This window comes from Lathamus discolor, chromosome 3 (assembly GCF_037157495.1).
Source record: "Lathamus discolor isolate bLatDis1 chromosome 3, bLatDis1.hap1, whole genome shotgun sequence".
In the NCBI taxonomy this organism is placed as follows: Eukaryota; Metazoa; Chordata; class Aves; order Psittaciformes; family Psittacidae; genus Lathamus; species Lathamus discolor.
Genome location: NC_088886.1, coordinates 45,463,393 through 45,488,564, shown reverse-complemented (window position 1 = coordinate 45,488,564; position 25,172 = coordinate 45,463,393). Strand labels below are relative to the sequence as shown.

The window sequence follows — 25,172 nt, the reverse complement described above, 5'->3', positions numbered from 1 at the left end:
TCACTCATTCACCTCTCTTGAACAATATATTTAAGCTTTATTCATTTAAAATCAAAACATAGAAATAAAACAGAAATAAAAACCTTGCATGGGCAAAAGTCTTCAATTCACAAGCACTCTGGAAATCGCAGACTGTACCATTCAGTATGTTATTTCTTCATTTTAACTCACAGCGATAGTGGCCTTAAATACTAGCCAAAGAAAAACTATTTAGCCAGGCTGCACTAAGGCTCTGAGTGTGATGTAAGAGCCAAGAGGGGTGGGAAAGAAACACATGCCATCTGCACAGGGAAATGAAGAACTTCATGGCTCTCAATCACAACCAAATCAGAAATCCCACAGAAGTTGATACAAATTCAAAGGGACCAGAAGTAGCACTAACATTTTTCAAAAGAAATAAATTACTGGTTTAATGGATTAATAATGAGCAACTTCTACTAGAAGATTCCCTGAAAAAGAAATAGATGCATTCGCTCACAAAGTCTTCCTAATATATTCCCCTTTATAAGGGTGCTAAAAATATTTCAGCTGTTATTGCCACCTTGATCAAACTTGGAAAAAGTGCAACCAGACCTACATGAGAATGGGAAAATCCCCTCTGGAAATATTTTAAGGCATTTTAATAACAATAGGCTTATGATTATTCTTCCCATCTTGGCAAATACTGTTTTTCTAAGCTTAAATGCAGGCAATGATATTGTGCTATTATTTCAAAATGAGTATCTAAAACTTGTATCATAAATACTTCAAACTTTTAATATTTTTAAACTGAAACTTTAGAATTAAACCTTTGAAGACTTGTGGTAGAATAAATAAGTGTTGATAATAAACTTGTTACAAGGGAAACATAGATAAAGGCACCAGAACCTGACAAGAGCTGGTGGACAAATATCTGGATACATACATTTTTTACCTTAAGTATCATATGTTGATTATAATCCACCATTCTAATTTCAAGGCAGAGTGAGCAGACATGAGAGCCTAGTATTCTCTGTGGAAGACAAGACTGACCAAAAACCAACATCAACATCACTGCAAGAGTCGTTCCCAGGCCCAACAACACCAACAACATGAAGAACAATTCTTATATTTACCTAATAAAGCAGAAAGCAAGCAACTGGCATCATAAGTAGAAATCACAGGATGGTCAATAGTTGCAGTCACTTCTATCTCCCCTCTTGCCAGCTTGGCACATCAAGTAAAAGTCCATCGCATGCTTACATACTGCACCCTTCTTTCCTTAGTAACATACGCCAGTTTTTAAAATCACCAAGGGGTGACCCAATGCATGAAATTAACCCCTTTATGCAAGGAAGCTTAAAGCAAAGAGAATCTAAAACACTGTTCTTCAGCAAGCAAGTAATTGCCTTCTGGAGTAGGAACATTTTCAGAAGCTGAAGTTAGAGGTACTATATATGGAAATCAAGATTAGAGACCAAAAATAATCATGTGTTTATATAGAAACACAGTTATTAAAAAAAAAAAAACAAACCAGAAATCAGCAGAAAATGCATGCCTTATGCAGAGAACATCCTGACAAATATACGGCAGGTGTTCCAACTTGCAAAACAAAGGCAAACCTTCCAGAAGTTGAGCTCTTGCTGTGCAAGCATACTTGTCCTTTACAGTAACATTTTAGTGTTTTCATATAATATATTTGAGGGTGTATGTAAGGTGTTCCTCTTGTTCTCAAAAAAGCACAGTGCTTCTCATACCATATTTGCAAATATTGCCAATATAGAATCCAGCATACCAACAGCTGGATGATTTTCAAACTAGTCTTCTTGAGACAGAAATAACACTGAAAAGACGGATAGGTCACTGGCTTCATTGCATGAGAGATGATGTTGCAATATTGGAAAAACCTCAATCAATTTAAGCGTCTCAATCAACTTTGAACAGCAGTCAAGATTGAAGAGACTATGGAAAGACTAGTTGCAAAAACAAGACAGCATTGGTTAAACTATTAAAAGTGGAGGTTTCTCTCTCATAATACCAAAGGGCAAAACTTAGTTAAAGCTAAAGGCAAAAAGTCAATATGAGATGGCAACTCCTCAGTTTTCTAGTGTAAACTGAATTAGGTACGTGTAACCTTTTTTGCCCATAACACATACCATCCCCTCAAGCCCTCCGACCTGTCCCTCTGCTTATTGTTTTTCTTTGTTATTTATAAAATACTTTGTCTTTCACACCTAGTGAAGGTTTCCACTCTAGAAATACAAACTTGCTCTTAATTCTCTTTCTCTAAAGTGCACTTCTCTAAGGAAGCCACCTCACAGCAGAATTGCACCTCACTAATTCCCCTCTTTATTATATAGCAGTCTTAATGCTGAATCTGTTTAGCTTTCCTTATTTAGGTAAATGGAAATCAGCTCAGTACAAAGTATATGTCCTGCATGAATCAGGACTATAAAACAGCTCTTCATTCACAGATAGAGCCCTTTCAGAAATGAAACATAAGTTTGTACTATGGAAGTGACCCATAAAATATAATTTAACTTATGAGATTTTGCTAATCAGGATACACTTAATCTGAAGTAAGAATGGCCACACAGAATTGTATAGAGTGAAGGGGTAAATTAAAACAGATGTCATTATTTAAGCTCAAATGTTGACAAATACTCACTTTGGAACACTACTAAGTACTTTTACGATGCCATAAAACCAAAACTATTACAAGAAGTCTGTAACTTTAAATTAATTTTTGCTATCATTTTTTATAAGCATCTAAGTTATATTCAATCTAATAGATAAAACTGTACTATTTTCCACACTTGTATTTCAAAAGTGAATAATTATAATAACGTACTTAAAGCTCGGATGCAATGAACCTGCATTTATGAAAAACACATTTCAGATTTGAGAAGCCTACAAAAGCAGTTTTCTCAAAGTAAATAGAGTACATTAGCTAGTTCGATATCCATCAATATACATGATACGTTTAGCATTTTTAAATCTTTCCAACATGGCAAGCAGCAGTAAAAAACTTAGCAGGTTTATTACACTTCACATGGCTGGTTATTCCACAATTAAGACTAAATTCATATTTTTGCTTTCGCAATGCCAACAGCTATCATAAGAAAAAGCTACATTACAAATTACCCTAACAGCAGGATTTTACAATAGATGAGCATGAGAGTCATTTATAATGCATTTGCTGCTATTAAAAAACAAATAAACATTTACAGTCTGCATTAATTAACTTTACTGCTGAATTAGTAGTATACCTTACTCTTTTTAAATTGAAGAAATATTGCAAGTATGGCAGTAAAGTCACGCTTCAGTGCAGCAAAGGCTGACACATTTTAAAAACCTCTCTCATTCTCCAAAACTCATGGAGCCTTTGGACATCTTGAGACCTACACGAGCTAGGTTCAGTACTGATACCCTTCGATGTACATGAACACAACAGAGCAGTTTAAGAAGGAGATTCTCATGTCAGAAATAAATTATCATATTTTGAGCATAGCATTTAAGTACAGCAGCTTAGTAGACTTACCTCACCACAATACAGTACATATGCTCTAGAGCTAACATCTTCTGGTGCAAGGCTAGGAAGTGGATATACTTAAATACCAGGGTACATTCTGCCAGCTCATCTGCTCATGTAAGTGAAAATTCAGCTTGGCCATGACTACAGTCTTCATGAGCTGTCACAAAGTACACAAAGCACTTACATCTTGTATCAATAAACATTTCACCTTTTGTGTTGATTTTTTACCTTGTTTTGCTGCTGCCAGTCCCAGCATTCTGTGGCAAACATAAGGACTTGCCCAATTTGTTCTCATGAGAAAATAAACAGAGCAACAAATCTAAAGTCTTACCCTTACTGAAGTCAACAGCAACCTCGGGATCAAGCATGTGTGAAGCAGAAAAGCATCTGACAGCAGAATCTCTGAAAGACCCATTAAAAATGTTCTTTTTCATCATCTTAGTAAATATGCTATTCACAAAGGCCTGGGCAGTGGTAGCACATAGGAAAGTGTCTGCAAAGAGTAGAAAGATTTACAATTAACAGAATGAACTCTGTTCACCATGCCCAATAGAGAAGTTTCCTCAGCTTCTTGAATTCGTTCAGCTCTCATGAATGCCACCTAAGTCATTAGTTAAAGAGTGAGATTCTTTGGCGTTCTCTACACAGAGCTATAGCCTTCATCTATTGTCACAAGAAGTCCCAGTTATTCATTAAGAACTGTTATTTACCACTTAGTAATACAATAGTGAGAATTGTTTATAATGCCTCACCAAGGATGTCTGCACACTGTGGGTAATACTCAAGTTTGTTCTAAAGTTAAATTTGAATACAAACAGTTTTTATTATAGCCATGAGGTATTGGCTGATAAGCTTATCTGGTAGGAACCTAAAGTTTAGATCCCTGAACCATATTTTCTATTAGTTTTTAATTTTATGATTTAAAGACATCCAGTCAACTTTCTCCAAGACAACCATATTTTTGTTGTGCTACAGGGTAGAATAAGATCCTAACACAAACAAAAATGTCACTGTTTATCATTTAATAAAAAACATTACAAGACTGGATCCAAGGCATTTTCTTTAATCAAAACACTAATTTCTTTCATTTACAAATAGTTTAATTTTTTTCAGCCTACTACCAATACCTTTTTCCAAACAGTGTTAGTGCCATTGAATACTTTCAAGCAGTTCTTTTTTCTAGATGAGGGAAGGGATTTACTGCCAGTTTGCAGTGTGTGATTTTGTAACTATCATTTCATGAGCACTAAAGTCACAAGAGACTTCATCACAAATTTAGAACCTTGGAGTCAACCTCTTGCTTGCTCTTTTCTGTTCAGTTTTATGCCGGAGAGAAGGATGTTGTATTAGAGCTCTACTGCTGAAGACCGTTACGTTTAGTTTGGATATAATGTTTCTAGGCAGAGTATTGCCAGTTTTGAGGGCTTAAGTGAGACCTTCGGCCTTGTACTGGCCTTAAACACGTGGATCAAGTGTTTCTGAACTGCCTCTGTTACTGATATTGCGCATATCCTTGTAAATGTTGACTGAAATAGACAAGTTTGCTTCCAAACCAAAGATGTTGCTATTACCAACACAAATACATTACACTGAATATATACAAATGTGAGAGAATGCTAGCATATTTTTAAATCATCATCTTCATGCAGCTTTTATTGAGTGTTCTATCAGCTTGACTGCAACATACACTGCCTGAGGAGGACACCTCCTATTAAAAAAGGACACACAATTGTTCCTATGGTTAGATTACACGATGGAGTGCTATGAGAAACTGAAACTGGGGAACTTGCTGTGAGCATGTTCCTGAGCTAGCCATGGTTACAAATCAACGTTATAAGTCATTTGCTCAAGTGTGAATACATCTAGAGTCCTGTTCATATGCCTAGAAGACTGATATACAGAAATACCCCATGAACCACCTGACAAAGTGAATTTAGAATTCATTGTAGTTTTCAGCATCACAGTGCTACAGATGTAGATCTTGACTTGCTGCAAAGAAGCTGATCAACCCCGTAACTATGGTTAACAAACCAGAAGCAGATGGGTGACAGCGCAAGTGACAGAAACGTTCAAAATGCCCAGGCACAATAAGCTGGCACCACTTGGTCCTTCTAGGAGATGGTAATCAATGCTAATCTATGCATTAGTTATGAGGTGGTTTAATTCCAATAATAAACATTCTGTGATTGATGAATTTTTCACAGCTGTTGTCTATATAGCTGTTTAATTAGAACATGCTGGCAGAGGCTGTTAATTCTTCATCAAGTTGCCGACTCCAGTGCATTCCACTTTCTGCAAGGCAGGATGACAGTTGGTAGAGTGACTTGGGCGGCTGGGCAGGGGACCTGACATTTGGCAAAGGATCAGCGCATTAGATGACAAGCCAAATTCCATCAGCTTCCTAAAAATACTAGCAGACTGACAAACTGAAAGTGCTTTAATTGCTGGTGCTACAGTCTTTGATTTTCTGTTATTGATAGGCACTGGATCTAACTGCACAGGAATGTCTACTTCATGCTACTGTTGTTCCCAGAGTAGAGCCAGCCAACCATAACCTACCAGGAAGGAAACAAAGTCAGCTGCCTTAAAAAAGAAAAAAAAAGCTGCCAAAAGTTTTGACATTTGCTTTAACTATTTGACCTTCTGAATTCATACAACTCCCTTGCTGGAATATTCCATCAGGGAAAGGGAATCCTTATCTTAGGCATCATGTAACATATGTCTAACTGGGGCCTGAGAGATGGAGATTCCCAAATGAGTACAACACAGGGGGAGCCAATACTACTCCCTCATTGAGGCATCTAAGACCTGACTCAAAGAATTACATCCAGAGTCCAGCAGGATGCTTATTTTCATTCAACATGTGCCTGCATCAAAAGTGCCCACAGAACTGCCAGTTGTGAATAGAGCTCCAGTACCACAGTGCATCAAAAGCTGAGCTTTCCAAACTTACTCTACACATGCCACCAATAGGGTTTAGATGCTGTCAAGTTTGGCAATATTCACACACTGGTCACCTACAGATAGAGAAAATCTAATAGCAGTTCCCTAAGCTGACTGGACACATGGGATACTGACCTAAAAAGACAGTCCTGTTTAATCTACGGGTAGTTAACAGAGCTTTTTATCATTAACCTCAGTTTTCCTTTATAGGACTGTTAGAGACTAAACTCTTCACAGTACCAAGAAGTCCAGAAACTAGTCACAAAACTGGATGTCTGAAATCAGTTAAAATTCTTGTGACAAATAAAACCACTTACTGCACTGCAGCTGCAAGGAGAAGTTACACAGGATTTGGAGAAGGCTGAGGTTCTGAATGACTTCTTTGCCTCGGTCTTCACTGGCAAAGGCTCTGACTGCACCACCCAAGTCTTGGAAGGCAGATGCAGGGACTGTGAGAATGAAGACCTTGGGCCCACTGTGGGAGAGGATCTGGTTCGAGACCATCTTAAAATCTGAACGTGCACAAGTCCATGGGACCTGATGAAATCCATCTGCGGGTCCTGAAGGAGCTGGCGAATGAAGTTGCTAAGCCACTGGCCATCATATTTGAAAAATCATGGCAGTCAGGTGAAGTTCCTGATGACTGGAAAAAGGGAAATATAACCCCCATTTTCAAGAAGGAGAAAACGGATGACCCAGGGAATTACAGACCAGTCAGTCTCACCTCTGTGCCTGGCAAAATCTTGGAGCAGATTCTCCTGGAAGGCATGCTAAGGCACATGAAAAACAACAAGGTGCTTGTTGGCAGCCAGCATGGCTTCACTAAGGGGAAATCCTGCCTGACCAATTTGGTGGCCTTCTATAATGGGGCTACAGAGCTGATGGACAGGGGTAGAGCAGTTGACGTCATCTACCTGGACCTGTGCAAAGCGTTTGACACTGTCCCACACAACATCCTTCTCTCTAAATTGGAGAGACATCAATTTGATGGATGGACCACTCGGTGGATAAAGAACTGGCTGGATGGCCGCACACAAAGAGTTGTGGTCAATGGCTCAATGTCCGGCTGGAGACCGGTAACGAGTGGTGTCCCTCAGGGATCAGTGTTGGGACCGGTCTTGTTTAACATCTCCGTCGCTGACATGGACAATGGGATTGAGTGCGCCCTCAGCAAGTTTGCTGATGACACCAAGATGTGTGGTTTGGTTGTTATGCTGGAGGGAAGGGATGCCATCCAGAGGGACCTCAACACACTTGTGAGGTGGGCTGATGCCAGCCTTATGAAGTTCAGCCACAACAAGTGCAAGGTCCTACACTTGGGTCAGAGGAATCCCAGGCACAGCTACAGGTTGGGCAAAGAAGAGATTCAGAGCAGCCCTGTGGAGAAGGACTTGGGGGTGCTGGTCAATGAGAAAATGAACATGAGCCAGCAGTGTGTGCTCGCAGCCCAGAAAGCCAACCGTATCCTGGGCTACATCAAAAGGAGCGTGACCAGCAGGTAGAAGGAGGTGATCCTGCCCCTCTACCCTGCTCTTGTGAGACCTCACCTGGAGTATTGTGTGCAGTTCTGGTGTCCTCAACATAAAAAGGACATGGAACTGCTGGAACAAGTCCAGAGGAGGGCCACGAGGATGATCAGGGGACTGGAGCACCTCCCATATGAAGACAGGCTGAGAAAGTTGGGGCTGTTCAGCCTGGAGAAGAGAAGGCCGCGTGGAGACCTCATAGCAGCCTTCCGGTATCTAAAGGGGGCCTATAGGGATGCTGGGGAGGGACTCTTCATTAGGGACTGTAGTGACAGGACAAGGGGTAATGGGTTAAAACTTACATAGGGGAAGTTTAGGTTGGATATAAGGAGGAAGTTCTTTCCTGTTAGGGTGGTGAGGCACTGGAACGGGTTGCCCAGGGAGGTTGTGAATGCTTCATCCTGGCAATGTTCAAGGCCAGGTTGGACAAAGCCTTGTGTGGGATGTTTTAGTATGAGGTGTCCCTGCCCATGACAGGGGGGTTGGAATTAGATGATCTTAAGGTCCTTTCCAACCCTAACTATTCTATGATTCTATTATACTGAATGGCATGTTCATCTGTTTGTAATTATAATCATGTTGAAAAGTTTATGAAAAATTAAAGTATAACTGTTTAATACTAATTTTTAACTTTTCAGTTCTGGGTGTTTAAATCTTAATTTGACACTAAATAAACTTTTTGATCTAAACTAAATCTGCAAAAAGCATTCAAAAAATTTTCCTACTTACAAAAATAAATTTATTACTCCATTTTTCAACAGCAAAATTACTTGATAAAAAAAAAAAGTCATGATTTATTGCTCATTGAGTCATGCAATATACAAAAAAAATACCTGTTTAAAAGGACACTATTTTAGCACTAAAGACATAAGCATGAACATCTCAACTGCTGAAAATATAATTTAAAACTTACTGGTTCAGTATAACCAGGACATTTGTTAGAACACCAGGTTCAGTTTTTGTAAATGCCTTTACTCTTCAAATGTTTTAAAGTAAACTCAGGCAGCCTAGGAGCAGTCTTCTGATATGGTTTGCTCTGAAGCTCCATAAGACATGGTCTCTGCTCCTGATAACCTTCCCGTTCTGACACAGAAAGGTGACCAAAAGTCAGTCTGCTACATTGCTTTGGTTTTTTATTTGGGTTTTCTTGGTTTGGTTTGGGATGTTTTTGCTGGTGGTGATTTTTTTTTTTTTTTCCCTCCATGATAATTTTCCTCATCAGGCCACTTTGTCAATTCTAGAGGCAAGAGTCCCTGTTCTACTTGACTGCAAGAGCTTCCCACTCCCAGTGAGCGTGATATTACCCTGTGACCAAGTACCCTACTCCACACAAAATGCCCGAACACCCTCATGGGATATGGTTCTTTACATGTGGTAGGTGCTTCAATATATGAATTAAATGAAACACTAGTCTCATCAATCAATCAATCACATTTTGTCCAAGATAGTGTCATAACACCCTTATTTTAAAGGAAAGTAACCAGTAAAGGCAGAGCAGATGGTTGCCAGGATGGGCTTAGATGTCTGTCTCCCTCCTTCTCTCATCCCTAAATCTAAAACAAACAAGATAAAAAATTAGATTTTAATCTTTGTGATTATTTTTTTAAAGAAAGAGTTACAGCAAAATGTCCTTTGGTTGCTTAGTAGTTCAATAAGCCCAAAGCAGCTAAAGCAACTTTGCTCCTTCAGTTTTCTATTTGTTTCTAACAAAGAAAGACAAAATTCATATGATATGAAAAGCCACAAAAGAGCCTGGCAAAACCTGCAGAAACTAACAGTGCCAAGTCTTACACCATGCTATTCAGCAGCTCTGCTGGATGCTTTGCTTGCAGCAATTCAAATTTTGCAAGCAGTGACATGGAATTTAACTTATCATTTGTCATAATCTTTTCCTAAAAGGTAAAGGATTGAGTTCACAAGCTCTGAAGAGTGCTTTTCTGCAGCTGCATTCTCTGGTGAGCCCTTTACTGAACTTAACTGAAAGTTGAAAAGAAAGAGGCTTAAGACAACACAATTTTATAATCAAAGAAGAGATGGCAAAACTTCCCTGGGTTTAGCAATAGCAGGATGATTAGACAAAGTAATTTAGCATTTCATACCTGAATATGAGCTGTACATATGAAAGCAGAGCCTAACCCTGTAGAGTTATTCCATAGGTTTAACACCTACTCAGTGCAATCTGTTTGAATACTTCACTCTTAATTTCTGAACAGTTGAGATAAAAGAAAAAGAGGAAAAGCAAGAAAAGAAAAGAAAGTTGGGGGGGGGGAATATCAAGAATGAAAACAAAATTAAGGAGACCATTTATTTGATAGGAACTGATCCACGTCAGGCAGCAGAAACCAATTTCCTTGGTCACCAGGTATCCATTACAACATAAAGCATAACAAAGAAACCTGTGAGTACAAAGTTGTACATGCGTCACAATTTTTCCAATAAGACCGCAGGCTACAGTTCATTCTTATGTTTCCTGTATTGTCCTTCACATCATTTAATATGCACCAGTATCTTCATATCACAACTAGTTGTGAGGCACTGTTTTTCACTTTCTCCTGCATGAACTAGATTACATACATCACCTGGTTTTCTTAAATGACTTAGTAGACAGTGCACTGTATTAAAATTGAGTCTTGATACCAAAAAAATAACCATTTAAAAAATTAAAATTTAAAATCTACACTAGGTAGATAAGTCAAAATATCATACTTCATACCACTTCTGTTGTTCTTTACCTCCTCCATAAACACAGATTTCAGAACTCTCACAAATTGTGGGGTGGTGATTATTCAGTAGATTTTGAAACCAGAATCTCCCATATGCCTACTGTTGCCTTTTAAATCTACAACCTGATCACCTACCCAGAAACAATTGCTTTTTGCCAGAACACCAGGTTTTCTACATAAACTGGTAGTAGGAGTCAGGTTTTTCCAGCAGTCCTTGCTATACAAATGTGTCTTGGTATTTTTTATTTTTTTCTAGCTAGAGAAGCACATAAGTGTTATAGATAGTGACAGCTTTCAAACAAATAAGAGCCCCACTCCCCAGAGATACCAGTAACTGCTGTGTGTCACAGTCCCAGGAGAGCCTAGGGACCAACACCCACCTGCACCTTCCCTGGGCTAGAGCTAGGAGCAGCGGCAACATCAACTTTCCCCAGGATAGGATTTCTCACGCCACTTAGGGCCATTTTGTCACTCTGCTCCATAGCATAAGCCAGAATCATGTTACTTGCCACGTACTGTTCAAAAGCATGTCATTCCTCATATCCTTTTATCTCCTTATTTATTTAACATTCTCACTGCTCATGCAAGCCAAATCTAGTGCTGATGAAAAGCAGGAGGAAAAAAATAGTCTGAGTATGCTATGTATCACTGCAGAATGGTTAGATGTTGATACTGTCTTCACAGATGAAGCGAGGCATAATACATGGGAAGTCACTCTGTTGAGGTTTTTTTTTGTATCAAGATAAGTAAAGGTCACAGCAGTTAAATTTTTAATGCTGTCAGGCTCTTCCCTACCTAGTACACCTTTCTCTCCACTGAAACATGAACTTTCTCCTCACAAAGCACATTATTACAAAATAATGTAAACTATAGCATTACATACAATTTGCAGAGAAGTTCAGGAAAAAAAAATAAAAGAAAAATGAAAAAAAAAAAAAAACCAAACATAAAAGCAAAAGAAAAAACCACCACCAACAACAACAACAAAACAACAACAACAAAAAAAAAAAATCCCCTTCTCTTGCACATCTTCTGACACACTTAGGACCAGAGGCAGAATTTTAAAGTCTTACTGTAGCCATTGGAAAACAAAGCTGGAGCCAGCTTTGGCGCTCTGACCTGGCTTATTTTTTGTTTGTTTTCATAGAACCATAAAATAGTTAGGGCTGGAAAGGACCTTAAGATCTAGTTCCAACCCCCCTGCCTTGGGAAGGGACACCTCACAGTAAACCATGTCACCCAAGGCTCTGTCCAACCTGGCCTTGAACACCGCCAGGGATGGAGCATTCACGACTTCCCTAGGCAACAAATTCAAGTGTCTCACCACCCTAACAGGAAAGTATTTCTTCCTTATATCCAATTTAAACTTCCCCTGTTTAAGTTTTAACCCATGACCCCTTGTCCTATCACTACAGTCCCTGATGAAGAGTCCCTCTCCAGCATCCTTATAGGCCACCTTCAGATACCGGAAGGCTGCTATGAGGTCTCCACGCGGCCTTCTCTTCTCCAGGCTGAACAGCCCCAACTTCCTCAGCCTGTCTTCATACGGGAGGTGCTCCAGTCCCCTGATCATCCTCGTGGCCCTCCTCTGGGCTTGTTCCAACAGTTCCATGTCCTTTTTATGTTGAGGACACCAGAAGCGCACACAACACTGTAAGTGAGGATTCACAAGAGAGAGTAGAGGGGCAGGATCACCTTCTTTTCCCTTTTCCTTGTTTTGTTTTTCCCCCCGAATTTCTGCCAGAACCACTCAGCTTTTTGCCTTCTCTCACACATCTCAGCACATTTGTTAGACAGGCTCAGATGACAGAAAATGCTCATCCATCTCAGAGTCTGGGCAGCCATGTTTTAAGAGGAAACCCCACGGGACTACCAGTACAGATGTTCCTTCAAGTATGCTTCTGTTTTCAGTTTCCTTTCCTCTTTCAGAGTCAGAAAGGAAAGATCCAATAATCATCCCAATTTCTGAATTCCCAGTGGAGGGTAAAACAGCCTCTGAGGCAAATTTGTTAAGAATCTGAGTTGAACACCCACAGATACAGAACATACTAACAACGTTTGTGAGGAAAAGAATTTCTGACTTAAAGATGGATTTTACACTAGCACAGGATTTAGAAAAAAACTTCATGAAAGTAATCGCTGTTTGCAAACACTGAACAACAAAAAATCAAGGCAAAACCAAAAACCTTTAGTAAGTAGATCCATTGAGATTAATGCACATCAAAACATTACATGAGATCCCAATTCATATTTTTTCACAGCTTGAGATTCAGACTCTAAACTTTTATGCTGGGCAGAAAGAGTGAGAGAAATTCTTTTCAGTTGCACTTGTGAAAGACTCCATAGATTTCAAGGAACTTGCACATGCGTAATGCAGCACTTACTCTGCAGTGGGCCAAGAACCTACTCCAGTTGCTATAATATATTGGGTATCACTCCCTCGCCTATAATAAAACTTAGTTTCTCTAACAAGCAGTGCTTACAAACCAGAAATAACCAGTTTGGCCCTGGACATGCTCTTTTATAGTCTCAAAGTTTAGAAGAGTCTTCTCTTCCCACAGATATTTCTTAAAGTCACTTAAAAAAATCACCAGTAAGCACATGTAAAGAAAGACAATAGCAAAGAGATTGTTAACTTATAAATCTTGAGTAATTCCTTTTGCTTCAATGGAATTGCTACAGTACAAGTGGAAACTGAATTTATTGTTCTAGAATTATCGTTAAGCTAATGTGAACATTCCTATTAGTCTATGTTTTCTTTGGAAAGAGGCAGTACTATTTGTTATTATTATTTTATAAGATTCTATACACAAGTGTCTTTTCCATAGCCAAAATAACATGTTTTTCTAAGAAAACATAATTATAATTTTTGCTTAATGCAATTTTTCAAATTCATGGCTTCAAGCGTTACCTAAACTAACCTATATACGAAAAAGCTACTGGATTTTCTTGGTAGAATACAGAAGCATTCAACTAAAAGATGATGATCACAGCACCTAAAGGTGTCATAGTAAGAAGGAAAAAAGGGATCACAGAAACAGAAGACAGCAACAAAGAAAAAAATAAAACCAACAATTACCTCTTACAATGCTCTATTACAACGGAACCTCAGTTCTAACCATTACCGGGTGGGTATTACCTTCTGAACAAACTGGCAAAGCTGACACCCAAACATTCACCATATTAGAGAAAAACACTAACAGACTGGCTTTACTGTGCATATGTTAAAGACTGACCAAAAAAAAGGGCACTTTTCTGGAAGGAAGTGCTAACTCAGAGTAAATTTATATTTGCAAGTTTTATTTAATATAAATATATTTATGGAGGTTTATTAGCATACAAAGGAAAAATAATAAAGCATTTAAATGCCCACATATGCCCACATGCATGTATACAGACTTTTTTTTTAAGCAATCTTTTATTCAACACTTTCCCCCACCAGCTCTCTCTCATTATATCTGGTCACAAAAGTTTAGCCTCATCTGTAGACTTTCACCCATGCCACATAAAATACGAAGGCCACAAGCCAAATTCCACTCTCAGTTACACAGATGCAACCTTTAACGTCAGAAGATTTGCACCAGTGTAAACCAATAATAGATTTTGGCTGCCCTTATGGACCTGATTTTGGCAGGTGGATGGAACAGGACTGGAAAGTTGTATTTATTTACCTCAGGAAACCAGAATCCAGCTTAGAAGAGATTTGAAAATTTTTATGGACAAAAACCACTAATCTCTAATCGAATTCCCTACATAGCATAAAATTGCTATAAAGACAAACCTCTCACAATTCATTTTGATGCCCTTAATCCCTACTTAGAAGAGGTCCAGGAAGCAAACAATCAGGGTATTGCAGAGCTAAGGGGCAATTGTAGCAAAGGCACTGGGGTAGGACTTTGAGCCAGCGTTACTTCTTGTCAGCTTGCCTGCTTGTGGAAGGTTACTATTCCCCTCTGGCTTCTGAGAGCACTGGATTACAGATACAACAGCAGGGAAAAGGAAGGGAGGTAAAAATAAAAATAAAGTGCCTCTTGAGAGTTTTTAGTAAGCCTGACAAAGAAATCATGCAACTTGGGAAGATGTAAATCACTTTTCAGCTGAAAAGCTTGTTATTTATAGAATATATACAGTTATTTCAAATTGCCATGGAAGTCATTAGGAATACACGGCATTTGTTACTGGATTAAAAAATGTATGATGTATATATAAATAAAAAGTATAAAATTGGAGTGAAGACAGAATTTCTATGCCAACACACCATCAAATTACAAGTAACAATCAAGCACCATATTATCATTAGAAGGTGGGCTGCTTCTTCCAATTAGTGCTCCAGCAAAGAAAATTGTACACATGGTAAAATGAAGCTGCTAGCTGGTGCACCCCAAAGGGTTTAAGATCAACCAATGTAGGGTCACTGCAGTGAAGCAGAGTATACCGCATTAGCCAAACCATAACATTACTTCATCAAAACAAGTATTTAATACTTGATAGTCAGGGCCCCCCATGAAAATGGATATGTTAGTAGAAAAAAATAAGCCTGTATTTTAGGATATGATCAGCAAAGCAGAGGAAGATACCTGTAGGACATCAAAACAGAAAACATGCCCAAGAGGCACGCGTGGAATTAAGAGGAGCTCTTCAGAGCTTTGCTCCAAGTTTCAATTGGCAAGCACGCCATGCTCACAAAAGTTTAGTGTTTGGACTCATTTATATAAAAAGCTAATTAGTAGTACTTCGATGGTGACTGTCACCCATTAAGCAGTGACGCATTGAGATTCAGTGTTTAAATCAAGAGATTCATGTGGATTACACAGACTCAATCCTATTGAGAAGGATGGTGTGAAGTTGTTTAAATGAGCTTCTGTAAGACACCTCCTTCACACTGCGGATAAGATCTGGAGGCAAGTTTGCTTGGCAGGGTTTTGCACCAAGTGAAAGTTGTTTAGCTTGTCAGCATCAGGGAACCTTATCGGTGCGATAAGTCAGAGCTGTTTCAACAAGTGATCACAACAGAGCTTTTGAATTTATTTCCATATAGGTAGGAAACGCCTGTAGCTTCAAGTCACAACTTACTAGACCCAGGCAAACAGGAACACTTGACAGCAGAGCCAAGCCAAAGAGCTTAGCTGGGATCAGCGAGCTGTTAGAGCTGACTATACACATTTGAAAAAAAAATATTACATAAAGTGATATGTATCTAAGGTCACTGTGAGAGCCAGGAAGTAGTGCCAAGACATTCTTGCAGGCTTCTCCCTTCCTTGGCTTGCCCTCATTCACAGACACAGAGACCAGCCTGCACTAGGGCTCAGCACAAGCTTTCACCAGCTTACCCACCTCTGACAACTAACAGGTCATGTTGCAGAGTCACTTATATTTAGAAGAACAGGTGGACAGCCCAGTCCAAAGTTAATCAATTTAACACTTTTTTAATGGCTTTCATAATTCTAATCAGCTTACCGTTGCAAACTAGAGAGGGGCTACCCCAGCCTGCTAGAAGTTACAAATGTTATTTCTCTACAAACATGAACATTTTCCATCTCTATCCAAGGAGAATTTTTACTGGACAAATTTGAATGCATCTGGCTTTTCTTACAACCCATATGAAGATTTATAAGTGAAGAATGCCCTGAAGTCATGTTAAAATTGACCTTAGTGTGATAGAGGAGACAAGAGTTTACTGTTATTTTTATATGCAGAGTTGTATCTTAACCCCATACCAAACACTGTCATTTTCCCACTTCCTACTGAGAATTCAAAAAGGGATTTGGTATCAATGTAATCACAAAAGGTCCAATCCCTAGAATCTCAGGGACATCTTGCCCTCCAGTAGAGATTTCCACAAAGGCTAGGGCGCCATCCTTAGCCTCCCAGCTACCTGTATCTGGAGATACATCCTGGGAATTCTCCCCATAGCCCATGAAGAATTAGACCAGCATTCCTCAATATGTCATGCCATCAGACAGACAGAGGCCAAGGACCTCTCCACCATCGGACTGACAGCATGACACCTTTCACTAGCAGAGCTGTCCCAATCCACACATCTTTCTAGGAGGTCCAAAGCCAGACAACACAGCCAGAAAGGTGACAGACACATTCATTTCACCTAAGCGCATGACAGCATACCCACTACCCAGCTCTGCTTGTCAGTGTATAGTCCAGGTCCTGGTTTCTGTTAGTGTAGTCCAACATTAGGGGTAAAATATTTGCCTCATCTAATTACTGGAACATACGAATGGAGACAAAAATGAAGCTAGAGTAGCCTTTTCATCATGAAACTCACCAGATAGACATGCTACTTCCTATGGTATGCCACTATTTCTTCCTGCCCATATTTGAGCAGTATCTCTAAAGAAAGCAGAACTAGGGGTTACAGCCAAGACTAGTTTTCTGGTCTCAAGGATCTTTCTATGACACCATTTGAGGTTCACAGTGGTAAGTTGCTCACTATGATAGCTAATGTATATGTGCCCTGTGGAAACTCAAGCCTAACTAATGGCTACTAACATTTTCCCCCTCTACATTCTAAAATCTGACAGATACAACTATCCTAAAGTGTTGACAGAAATCCACAGGTGACAGTTTCCATTCTGACTCATATTCTGACTTATATTTTATGATATTTTAAAATAATATATTGGTAATAAATGTGTTCACAAAATGACCTGACAAGAGGCAAGTCTTCCTATAGCTCTGATGACAAGTAGGGTTAATGTCAGTAGTGTAAAGGATAATTAATCTTATCTGTCAGTGCAGCTGCTTCACATAATTTTACTCTAATAGCAAATAACACATATCTTTGCAAAGTTATCTGAAGGAGCAGAAACAGAATACTGGTTTCAGATGTAGTTTGCTGTGATCCCTTCCACCCCTAGTGCAGTGAATCCTCTAAATTCATGAATTTAGACCTTTCTGACACTTCTTTGTTCCTGTTAAAATCTGAATAAAGTTGGTAGATTTACTGCCTCTGGTGACAAGAGCCTCCTCTGAGCCTTATAATAAAGGACATGGTCTTTGGAAACCAGGGTGAAGAATCTAAGTTTTCTTTTCAAGTCTTTGCAGAAGATTTTTAAGCCAACACCCACCTCGCATCCAGCTTGTTCATAAACTCTGTGAGACAGGACCTTTGGAAATCTCCTACTGTTGCTAGAGTACAGAGCTGGACACTAGCCTAGCCAGTGAAACTGATTTCTACTATAAGAACAACCTCTTAACTACTCCCACTATCCTGATGGAGCTCTTCCTCAGCAGAGAGAAACTGCTCTTCTACAAACAGCTCTATGAGAGGTAACGGACTTATTCTCCTTTTTATCATACAGACACCAATTGTTTTAGAAAACGCTGTAACAAAAAGGTAGAATCCTTGGGAAAAGCCTTTGAAATGCAAACTTCATAGAACATCCCTAGAGAAGTCTGAAGCTGCATGATCTCTGATGACTGCTACACTGTTGCTGTTTTGAAGGAAGGTGGATAGTGACAACCCCAGTCTTCATGTTCTCTGGGCCATCCATGGAGCTGATTGCATTTCACTTGGCAACACATTTCTTTGCTGCTGTTTAATTATGTGAAATACTTTGGCTAAAGTAAAAAGGAGAAAAATCGAACCTCTAGGGATGCAGAGTACAAAGAAAGAGTTTAGAAAGATCCAGAAGTGGAGAAGCTAATGAGGATTTACCCTGTGTAGCACCAGTAGCTCCACACAGAACTACAGAAGTAGCTAAGAAAGCAAAAAATGACCCATCAAGGAGCCAGAAATAGAACAGCATTGAAAACTGCACCAAATGCAAATCTATGTCCCTACTTGGTGGCCTGCATCCAAATTCATGGAAAGCAGCCATCAATCAGCTTTTCATACTGGCATTAAATGTTACTTAAGTAGCAGATTCATACGCAAAACTAGCTTACTGAGAAAGTGACAAACTTTGAAGACATAATTTAAGAATAAGTCTGAGAAGGATTTTCAAGGAAGGTCATGTTCAAAGTTGCAGCACTGGGCATTGCTCCTGAAGGATTTAACACTGAGCCTGTGAAGAATGATGCTAACATTAAAAAGTTTTCCCACAGGTATATACAGGACCCATTGGTCCAGGTCCCAGACCAGATCAGAACAAAGCTGTATTTCTAGAGTGAGATTACTTCCCACAGTTGAATATAAGCACTGTTAAAGTGCTTGAAAATTCTATCAAATTGGTTTGGTGAAACATTTAATTTTCACAGCTGAAGAGCAGAAGATTAGCTAGCACTAAGATATAAAAATGGTCTGTCTCTGTAGTTTCACAAGAAGTTTAACATGTAAGAATGGAGCTTCAAAAAAACCAAAGTATATGCAGGTATCCATCTCCTGAGTGGGACGTAATGCAAACAGGAAGCTTGAACTGATGGAGAGAACAGCCAGATATACAAGAGAGACCAGTTAAATGCTTGTAGTAATGCTACTGTGAAACGCCAGACTCAGGAAGCTGAAAAAGTTATTAAGGAAATACCTGTGCATGTCGTTAGGCCTTTTAGAAGGAACTCACAACAGTAGAACCTGTTAAATATATCCAAGGGTGTGCTAGTATGATAGATTTTTTTGGGTTTTTTCCCCTCAATTTCCAAGAACACTTATAACAATTCTAGCTTAAACTTGCAAGTATCTGGTACAGCGAATATTCCCAGAAATATTTTTTAAGCTAATTATTGATGCCCAGGTATTTTTCTTGAACACACACATTAGGAGTCCATTTTTTTCCCTCATCAGATGTCAATAGTTTTAATGATGTTCTGGTCCAGAAGACAGTCTTTGTGTAGAAAAATCCCATTCTTCCACTCACGCATGCACTCTCATAATTTCTACAAAAAGTAACAAATCTGAACAAACGTTTTCTAGAGCAGGGTCACATTCTAGGTTAAAAAACGGTTTCCTATCCTCTGCTGGTATCTGTAAATGCAAAATTCTTAGCTAGGTGAATAACTTTGACTTTCATCTCTTATCTGAGGCTGTCCACCAGACCCTAGGCTGGGGACTTGGTCTAACATAAGACTACACAAATGGACAGGAGATATGAGAGGGGCACAAATATCATATCAAATATCAGTGAATTATATAGGTTTCTTTTGCTCAACTGTCATGGCCAGTGTTTACCTATACTGATATACATGTATTTTATGCTATATGCAGATAAACCTGCAGAACTCCCAGCTCATGAGATTATTGGGAAGTATGAAAATAAAAAATAAAAAAAAAAAAAAAAAAGCTATTGCACAAATAAGAACAGTAGCCATTATCCCTTTAAACATGATGAAATCTCATTTTTGAGGGGTATAAGCTTAGTAAGTGAGAAGATGCTTCTTCTGCAGGCATGGTGTTCTGTACTCATGTTCACTGAGATTCAGTGGATATTTCTAAAAATTGGACTCTATACTTCTCAGAAACACACTGCTACTCTGCTGGATATTTGTTAATATTTAGATGGCTCCCATCACAGCAGTATTATAGCACCTGGAAAACATTAATCACAGCACCCTGTGTAACTGTAAACACTGCAGCTAAGGAAATGAAGCACAAGAACCCCTCATCCAAACAGGAAATCCACACTGGAGTTTAGCAAATTGATCCTAGGTATCTCACATCTTGAGATAGTTTTCAAACATTGGACTATACACCTCCTAAACTTTTGTATAAACTGTGATGTTTGATTTACATTTTTCAACATTGATGAAAGTAATTTCTTTGTTAACTTCATATGCAACAAGAATACATTACAATACTTTCATATGTAGAGCGAACAATAGGATCCCAGAGAAAAATATGCAAAATAAAAACTCTTTTCCCAAAACTGAAAATATGACATATTAGGAATTCTCCCAAACAATACGACATTGTTTCTCTCCCAAAACACACCACTTTAGTGAAATAAACAAGTGAAAAAAAATGTGTCTGTGATTACGAAAAAACAGAAGTCAAATATTTTTGTCAGAAAACACCATCAGAGCTAAAGCATTATGAAAATTTTGATCAACAAAATATGATGTTGGTCAAGCATTTTAGCTTCTCAGTTTGATAATAATAGTATACTTGGATCCCACAAAATAAAAGCATCTTCTTCCTTAACTGGCAGCTTTTGGCTGATACATCTAGGTCAGTAAAACTGCTGAAAGTCATTACAGAAGGCAGCACTATCCGAAGCATTTGAGATTTAGTTTTGTCCGCAGCAGAAGCCAGGGACAGTATACACGTATCAAGTATCAGTGGTGATTGTCAGGAATTAAGAAACTAGATAAAGTTCACAAAGTAGTTTAAAAAATAGGAGACACGAAAAAGGAGATAAAAACAGCATAAATGAGGAAGCAACGGTTGTGCATAAAGCACTCTGCGATCTCACAAAGGAAATACACTTAGCCAGACTTGCTGTAATGCACACAGAGTAAGATTCTTACTTGACAACTGCATATGATCTACCCATGTCACCTTATTTGTGAAGTGGAAGACACAAAAAGATGAGAATTGCAGCTGAATCAAATGCAGCCATACTATAAACACTGTATTTTAGCAGAGACAGACATAGATGCATCTGGAGACTCAATGGAAAAATGAATCTAGTAAGCAGCAGAGACAAAAATTTCAAGTATTTGTTACATTATTCCATTGTTAGCAAGGATCCCTGGCAGTGTTCAAGGCCAGGTTGGATAGAGCCTTGGGTAACATGGTCCTAGTGTGAGGTGTCCCATGGTAGGGGAGTTGGAACTAGATGATGTTAAGGTCCATTTTAACCCAAGCCATTCTGTCATTTTAGACCAAACAAGACCTAAGATTGCAAAGACAGCTCTAGAAAAATACCTGACATGGACAGAACAGAATTCACCATGAATCTATGATAATCAGCTAAAATAAATCTTGGTCACTGGCTATGCAGCGGTTAGAATGATTTTCAGCCCTTTCTTTCTGCTATTTGTGACAAAGGAAGAAGAAACCTTTTTACTGAGTTTGCACCCTAGGAAATATTTCCTCCGCGGGCAAAAGTAGAAGCTTCTTTCTCTTTTACATAAACCAGAAAAATATTACAGATATGATTCTATTTTATCTTCTGAACTTCAGTTTGAACCTGTTTGATATTGTCAATTGCAGACTGTTTTCTGGTCTTTATGGAAAATCATGAGTCTCAGCTTCAAGAAACAGAGACTGCTGCCTTTAGGGAGTCTACGATAGGCTCTTTCCATGGTCTTACTCAAAAGGTTGACAGGTCACCAAGTCAGGTTTGCTCCATCTTTCAGAAAAGAATTCCCAGCACACATCAAAAATAATTTAAGATAATTTCAAAGCACAAGAAAGAAAATTCCTTTATAACAAAGGTGTCTGCCCACATGAAAGAATAGCTATATTTAACCCTATTCTGTGAAGGTGGGAATCCATGTGCATAATTTAACCCTTTATTTCACAGTTTATAATTACATACCACATGGGGGGGGGGGGGGGGGGGGACAGACGACGACACACCATACCAGAATGCATGCTCATTGTTAGTAACAAAATGAGATTTTGCCACTTCAAAGCGCATTCTCCCAGATGCATGGAATCTGCTTAAATGTTCTTCTGAGAACCCCAACAGACTAGTTGTTGTGGTTGGTTTTTTTTTTTTTTTTAGTTTTGGGGGGTTTTGTTTGGTTTTTAAAATAATATAATAAATTTTGTTCAGAAATAACATGAACTGACAAACTGCATAGATGGTGTTGATAACTGGATATTTAGAGTGAAAAGGTATCTGAACTTTGTAATGGGACGTCAGGAGTTACATACTGAACCTTACATATTCATGAAAATATTTCATAAGGAAAAAAATAAAATAAAATTACTTGAACAGCACATTCCTACACCAGTGGAAACATGCTAATAAGTCTGCTGTGGACAGTGAATATCTATGGTCTTAGATTGAAATCATGTTTTCTGTCCTTTTAACAATATGTTTTAAGTCTAAACTCGTATGACAAGAAATGCTACTTGTCCACAGAAGGACTAATCATTGCATGCTACCTAAAAACCACCATCTCAGAGTTTTTTTTTCTTTTTAGTGCCCAGTTAATAGTGCCCTCTGGGTATCCATTATAGTAATATTATTGTTGTACTGGTGTGGAGAACTTATGTGCCCAATAGGGAATGAAGTCACTCTATGAATTCATATTACCTAAGTCATCAATTTTCAGAAAGTAGTACTTTTGAAGCAGTTACATTAGTACAGATGAAAGACTGGATATTCCCTTCGGAAATCTCAGTGGGATATTTTTAGTCCTATCATTTGGAAAATCAGTACTACAGGTAAAGTGTGGATTTGCAAATTATAAAATTCTGGCTGCAGTTCAAATCATCTCCCCTACTCAGCAACACATTTATTCCTGAGGTTAACCTTCAGCATGCTCAACATGCTTCACTGAATAGAACAGACCTCCTGCGGAAGTGATGGAAAAAGTAAACATAAGCATGAAATAAGAGAAGCATTACTACTGCACAGATTGCTTTCAAATTCCTAGTTTAGTCTAACATTTTAAATCAAAGTTCCCTGAATATCATCTGTGAAACTATCCAGGCAAAATTCTGAAGTTAATTCACTGGAAGAAAGGGGTCTTAGTGATATATGAGTATAAAATTTTCCCTGCAGGTTCATACATTCACATATACATACTTAAATGCAATCAGGCATTCAAAACAGTCCAGAACATTCTTCAGAAAAGCAGGTGGTTGTATTTCAGAGAAATTCTGCAAGCTTGATGCATCAGAGAGCACTGTGGAAATATTAGAGCTGACCATCTCGATCCTCTCAACTATATTTTTCACAGATGTCTCATAAACCTTCTGCTACTTTTGCAACGGAATGTTGATGAATTCCTTGGAATAAAATGCTATGCATTAAGGCTTTGGAAGAGCTATCACTGTTTAAAAAAGCCTGGAATAAAAATTTTGTTTAACGACTTTACAGACAACATTAAGATCCACCAAACTCAAATAACATCTCCTTTTGCACTGCTCACAGGATGAGCTTACTGAGATTACAGCGCTACAAATTTTCCCACTTAGAACAGCCTCTTAATCCAGGAGTTACACTTCCTTCTTTGAACTCTGTTTTCATAATATCTGAGTGCCAGGCAGTGCTAGAACTGGGATACTGAGGTGGGAAAAGCATACTGACTGCATTGGAAGACACTAGCCAGTCATCAAAATGCAATGAAGTTTTTAAACAGAACCTCTGAATGTGTTACCCTGGAACATATCAATGACTTGTCCTGCAGATCTTGTAGGGTAAAACTGCAGAGTTCTAGATAGCTGTAGGCAGGCCAGACAAAAGCTCTGTCCAGGTTGCAAACTGATAATCTGAATATGTTAGCCTAGTGCTGTGATAACCTCCAGGAATAAATAGACACGTTGCTTCACAAACATACTTCTAGACTCATAACATGATCAGTTCAAGCCTGAATCTGCTTCCAAATGACTACATAAAATCTACATTCTGTTTTAAGCAGGAGCTCCACTGTAAAAAAATAGTGGGATTAAGCTGTGAGGCCCAGATTCTTAACAGCAATTTAATGCCTAATTCCCCCTAGAGTTCTAAACATAGCACTCAGAAATCCACTTTCAAATTATTTACCTCTAACAGACATGGCTGGAAAACCTGTGAAAAAAGTTTTCCTTGCAGGAAAACTAACACTTCTATTTCTGGTAAGAACAGAGACAAGCAAAGAAACAACAAAAGGGTATTGTAACTGCTTAGCACATCTTCATTTTAGAGTGGCACAAACTACTTTACAGACAAACTAATCATTATTTAACTCAGACCAAATCTGGATCGCAGAAATAGGTGGGTACTCGCCAGGTGAGTTTCCAGGGTTCATCTCTTACTATCCAATCATAGAATCACAGAATCATAGAATAGTTAGGGTTGGAAAGGACCTCAAGATCATCTAGTTCCAATCCTTTTATATCAAGTAAAATATGATTAGAAACCCTTCAAATATGCCACCAGAAACTAGAATTCAGCCTGCACTGTGACTGTTACATGTTTTTACAAATGGCTGGTTTTAAATTGCCTTTGTCCCTTTACTCAGTAGTTTTTTAAAGGTGTTACTTCCAAAAATGAAATCTCACTGGCAAAATCCCAATGTATCTGAAGCTGAAACTTGGACATCAGATGTTTAGGTTTTGGCACTTGGTAATCACCAATTCACAGGTTTCTGTCTGCCAAAAGATTACCCATCACCACACCTCTTAAAAACTGATGAGGTTGTCCACAAAACTGAGAGATTCATACATTTGGTTACAACCTATTTCTGACTGCAGCATCCTTTGTTAATATGCAGAATAGGGTATGGGTACTTCCTTAGGTGCAGGAGCAGATCTGGGGCAGACATGACATTTCCACAGCTTGCTCCAACTCAGGTACAGAAACAGAACTTAAAATATAACTCAAGCTTGAATTCCTTATATGTGGATAGAAAACTACATATGACATATTAAACAGGATG

General features: G+C 38.6%; 1 long non-coding RNA gene across 1 annotated transcript in view; it reads right to left on the bottom strand.

The window, feature by feature from the left end:
- Positions 1-3,832: 3,832 nt before the first annotated feature.
- The window catches only part of LOC136010964 (uncharacterized), a 53,845-nt gene continuing 32,505 nt past the window's right edge, over positions 3,833-25,172 (bottom strand). The window contains exon 3 of the long non-coding RNA XR_010611110.1: positions 3,833-3,986. This is a non-coding gene — a long non-coding RNA (uncharacterized LOC136010964). The remainder of the gene's footprint in view (positions 3,987-25,172) is intronic.